Source organism: Cupressus sempervirens, chromosome 2 (genome assembly GCF_028749045.1).
Source record: "Cupressus sempervirens isolate cs-2001-9-10 chromosome 2, ASM2874904v1, whole genome shotgun sequence".
Taxonomy (NCBI): domain Eukaryota; kingdom Viridiplantae; phylum Streptophyta; class Pinopsida; order Cupressales; family Cupressaceae; genus Cupressus; species Cupressus sempervirens.
In genome coordinates this window covers 301,906,679-301,912,180 of record NC_143119.1, presented here as the reverse complement: position 1 = coordinate 301,912,180, position 5,502 = coordinate 301,906,679, and the positions used below count along the sequence as shown (strand labels likewise).

General features: G+C 36.0%; 1 pseudogene; it reads left to right on the top strand.

The window, feature by feature from the left end:
• Nucleotides 1–3,609: 3,609 nt before the first annotated feature.
• LOC149572277 (osmotin-like protein) lies at nucleotides 3,610–5,275 on the top strand (annotated as a pseudogene).
• Nucleotides 5,276–5,502: the final 227 nt, after the last annotated feature.

Sequence of the window (5,502 nt, the reverse complement as noted above, 5' to 3'; positions counted from 1 at the left end):
TATACCCTGGAGCAAAATGGAGTTGCAGAGAGAATGAACATGACACTGATGGAGAAGGCTAGGAGTATGCTTAGTGGAGCTAGTTTAGAACAAAGGTTTTGGGCCGAAGCTATGGCCACTACTTGCTATCTGGTTAACATATCTCCTACATCAGCTCTTGTTGGTAAGACACCCATGGAGGTGTGGTCTAGTAAGAAACCTTCAATTAGACATCTTTGTGTTTTTGGTTGTGAAGCTTATGCATATGTTCCAAAGGAGAAAAGATCTAAGTTGGAAAACAAAGTTGTTAAATGTATTTTCATTGAGTAAAGTACTGGTGTGAAAGGATACAAGCTTTGGGATCCTGTGACTAGTAAGGTGTTGTATAGAAAAAATGTTATTTTTAGAGAGCTAACATCTTCTCCTATTGTGCTACAACCAGATGAAAAAGAAAAGAAAAAAGATGTTGTTCAGTTGCCTCCTACCCCTGAGAAGACTGAGCAGAGAGACCATGTTGGGTCTAATGATGAGGAGAGCTCTAGCAGCTCTGACAGTTCAGAAGAAGAGGAAGAACAACCTCAACCTTAGCCCTTGAGGAGATCCATGAGAGCAAGAAAGCAACCAGAAAGGTTTGGTTATTCTATGTTAGATTCCAGTTGTGATTTTGCTTTGATTACTAACATTGATGAGCCTAGATCTGTGAAAGAGGCTTTGGGCATGGAAGATGTAGGTTCCTAGATTGAGGCTATGGATGATGAGATGGCTTCATTAGAGAAAAAAAAAACTTGAGACCTTGTACCTTTTCCTAAAGGGAGAAAATTTGTTGGTTGTAAATGGGTGTTCAAGAAGAAATTCTATGCAGATGGCAGTGTTGCAAGGTACAAAGCTAGATTGGTTGCAAAGGGGTATTCACAGGTAGAGGGAATAGATTATGGTGAAATATTCTCTCCTGTTGCAAAGTTGACATCCATTAGATTTCTATTATCTCTTGCTGCATCATATGATTTAGAGATAGAACAGATGGATGTGAAGATAGCTTTCCTTTATGGTGATTTGGAGGAAGAGATTTATATGTCACAAGCCTAAGCACTACATTGTTAAATGTAAAGAATCCTTTGTTTACAGATTGAAGAAATCTCTATATGGTTTGAAGCAATCTCCTAGGATGTGGTGCCTTAAGTTTGATGCCTTTGTATTGTCAATTGGATTTGTAAGATCGAAATTAGATCACTATGTTTATTTCAAAGTTGAAAATGATCACCTTCTTATTGTTGCATTATATGTTGATGATATGTTGCTATTTAGGAAGGGTAAGGGTATGATTTCTGATTTTAAATCTCAGTTGTCAGCACATTTTGAGAAAAGATCTTGGGGTAGCTAGGTACATCTTGGGTATGGAAATCAGTAGAGACAGGTCTAATAGAAAACTTTGGTTGAGTCAGAGTAAGTATGTGAAGTCTATCTTGGACACGTTCAACATGGCAGATTGTAGACCACTATGTGTTCCTATTTCTATGGGAACAAAGCTATCTGTAGATGATTGTCCAAAATCTCCTAGTGAGGTGGAGGACATGAGTAGAGTACCTTATGCTAGTGCAGTTGGCAATCTTATGTATGCTATGGTTTGTATTAGACCAGAAATTGCCCAAGTAGTGGGAGTCCTAAGTCAATTTATGGCTAATCCTGGATGGATACATTGGGATGCAGTTAAGCGAGTATTCAAATATTTGAGGGGTACATCATATTACTCCATATGTTATCATGGTAACTCTTCTAGATTTTTGCATTCAATTTGTATTCATGGGTTTGTGGATTCAGATTGGGCAGGTGATATTGATTGCAGGAGATCCACTAGTGGTTATGTGTTCACTATGTTTGGTGGTGCCATTAGTTAGATGAGTAAGTGACAACCTGTGGTTGCTTTGTCCACTACAAAAGCTGAGTACATGGCTACTACTCATGCTTGTAAGGAAGCCATTTGGCTTAAGAGATTGTGTTCTAATGTTGGTGTTGATGCAAAACAGATTACTATTTGGTGTGACAGTCAGAGTGATATTTTCCTTGTGAAGAATCCAACATTCCATGCCAGAACGAAGCACATTGATGTGCAGTGTCACTTTGTGAGAGATATGGTGGAAGATGGAAAGGTAAATTTGGAGAAGGTAGATACTATGAAGAATTTTGTAGATGCATTAACGAAACCAGTGGCCACTCAGAAGTTCAGATGGCGTTCGGAGTCTATGGGCCTTTTGGCCTATAGCAGTTAGTTCTTGTTATGTTCATGTTGCTCTTACAAGGTGTTTGACAAGTGGGAGAATGTTAGAAATAAGTTGTCTCAACCTTGTATAATTCCTATTCTTATTATTATTTGTTTTTGTAAAATGTATTTTTGCAAATAATATGTAAATGTGAGTGTACATGTCTAGTTGGCATGTTGATCACTTACATGTGTCGGCATCTTGAAGTGTGTGAAGGAGATCATGGCTGAAATGGTTATGACAAATTCCTATGACGTGTAAGAGCTATTTAAGGAATAAGCTATGATAGGTGTAAAAGCATCTTATGACATGAGGCCTATTTGGGCACCCAATAATGAGTGGTTGGTGTGTGCAAGAGAATATGCCAAAAATAGGTTGGTATGACAGATTCCCTTACACTTCTCTTGTGACCGCTATTTTTGGCGGATTCTATGACAAGCTATCATTGTCTATTCAAGGGATGGATGCCATTTTCTTGGTATTGGATGTACATGTGGCATTGTACATGTTTCTTGGTGGTTGAGCCATGAAGAATGCCCAACTCTTTTGTGGGCATTTTTTTGGGTCTTAAGATGTTCATAAAACGAGTATTGCATGTTGTAATGCAATAGTGTGATAGATGAAAGTTTGCAGGTACTGAGGTGATGCTGGAGTCTTCTATTTCTGATTTTGAACTTGCATTGCAAGTGTATTGTAATCTTGTGTTGAAGATAATACATTATGCAGGTTCTGGAGGGGTGGGGTTGTTTTACCGAAAGGTTTTTCCCACCGACAAATCTTTGTGTTGTGTGTTTCTTTCTCTGTCTATTTTTTGTATGCATTGTTGGTTGCTATATTGGTGTTTACATGATATTGAATCTATAAGTGTAAAATATTTTAAAAGGATTTGCACCATACTTTCCTTATGAGATTAGTGTAGGAAGCTATTTCCGCACCTGAGTTTCCTTACACTAGGGTTGTAATGCCCTAGTTCTATGCACCCTCTTTGTTGTTGGGTAACCTCTATGCATGCTGAAGGGGGATTTGGTGGTTTTTGCATTGGGGGATGGGTTTTTGACTGTGCTACTATGATCTTGGGCTATGATAGTGGTCAAAACATTTCTTCTTGGCTTTTTTCTTCTTACACAAGGATCTAGATCCATAGGGACTGGGGTGTCATTTATTTTTTCCCCACTCTTCTTAATGAGGTTGTTATTTGGAAATTTTCTCTAATAATGATAATTTCTTTCCATCCACAGAGCATATACATATACACAATATTATTGATTCTCTCAGAAGATATGTAGAAATACAAGCAAAAGATATGTTTTATTGGTTTCAAAACCACTAAGGAAATGACTAGTTTAACAAGCACCAAATATTGGATCAACCTATGGCTTTAGCTACTTCCAAGTCTACAAATATCATAACTGGTAAGTTCAAAACTCTTCTACTCAAGTTACTTGTAGTTATTATTTCTTATAAATTAGTTACTCCTTACATTAAAGGGTGTTAATTCTAGTCAATTAAATGTGTTTATTAATACATAAATATATTGGATCATTCTATGGCTTCAGCTTCTCCCATCTCTACAAATATCATAAGTGGCAAGTTTAAAAACTCTTCCACTCAAGTTACTTGTAGATGTTAGTTCTTATAATTATTTACTCCTTACATTAAAGGGTGTTAAGTCGACTCAATCAAATGTGTTGATTAATACATAAATATATTGAATTTGATTTTAGAATTCATCATCTGAAACACTTGCAGATTATATAATTTTTTTAACAATGAAAAATTTTAGATGAGTATTTTCTTCAACTATTACCTTTTTGTATGGCATGCTTACTCTTTTGTACCTTTAATTTTTTCATTGGTATTGGATTCTTTTGTCTGAATATCTATTTTACCTATACTTCAATAATCATCTTCTTTGCACTTAGAAATCTCAATTTTTTTTTGAACCAAATGGTTAGAAAACATAATGTGATGAAATACATTTTTCTTTTTGCTAGTCTTGCATGGCCTTGCATGGGGGTGCATGGGGCTACATGCAATTTTTTTGGCTTGATCATATCTCACATCTTCTCTCTTCTTTAATACTAGAATCAGTTCAATGTCAATATGGGGGCTTGTTATGCCATTTTTTTAATTTTTAGGTAAGTCTTTCTGAAGATAGTTCAAGATATACCTATGAATTCTTTTTTTTATTATAGCTAGGGTACTATAAAATAACTAATTTTCTCTGTGACCTTAGACGGAGAGAGAAAAGCTTCAAAAATTAAATAAGTAGCATTTTTCATTCCATTCTCATCCTAAAGATTGTTATAACATTATATTATTGGGTCACAAGGAATAGCAGGTGAAAATATGATGGTGTACAATAGCTATAAAAGAAAGACATAGAGGATAACCATGGTGAACAACTATAGTCTCAACCTATGGCCTAGAGTGCAATCAATGTCAAGGTACTCTATTCTAGCCCTTGAAGGGTTTTCTTTGAAACCCAATGAGCTCAAAAGCTTCAATGTGCCAAAAGAGTATGAGGAGCATATTTGGGGCAGGAAAAGATGCAATTTCACACATCTAAACATCTACCTCATAGGAGACTATTGTGGGGAACTACAGTGCAGTGGTACAAAGGGGGAAAAAACCCTATCACTTTTGTTGAGCTATCATTCTATCATAATGTCACATCTTATACAAAAAATATTTTTAATAGATTCAACTTTCCCTTAAACATTACACCTCATCTACATGAAGGTAATTTTAGTAAGGTAGTATGCAGAGGTGATGTCATCAACACTTTTCCTCATATTATGCAAGTGAAGAATGGGGAAGAGGAAGTGGTAGCCTGTATGACTACATGTCAGGATTTGAGAAAATATAAGTATTGTTATACTAATCAGTATGATAGTTTTGATGCATGCAATTCCAGTCAATATACCTTGCACTTTAAAAGGACATGCCCTCATGCTTATGCATTTCCTTATAATAGTGTTGATTTGGTTCACACTTGTGTTCACCCTGGAGATAGCATGCTCATTTACTATCACTGACCAACAATGCTAAACTAAATAATTAGGCACTTTGCCTTAGCATTTGGGTTCAATTGTACGCACCCATGACTATGTCACAAGTTTGAGTCACATTAGTAACTCTCCAATATATTTGATAGAAAATATTGTACAGCTTGGAATGGATTTTTCAAAAATACCTTTGAGGTATCTAGGGAAATTCAATTGATAGGCTTAAATCTAAACTTGACAACCTATGCCAACATTCT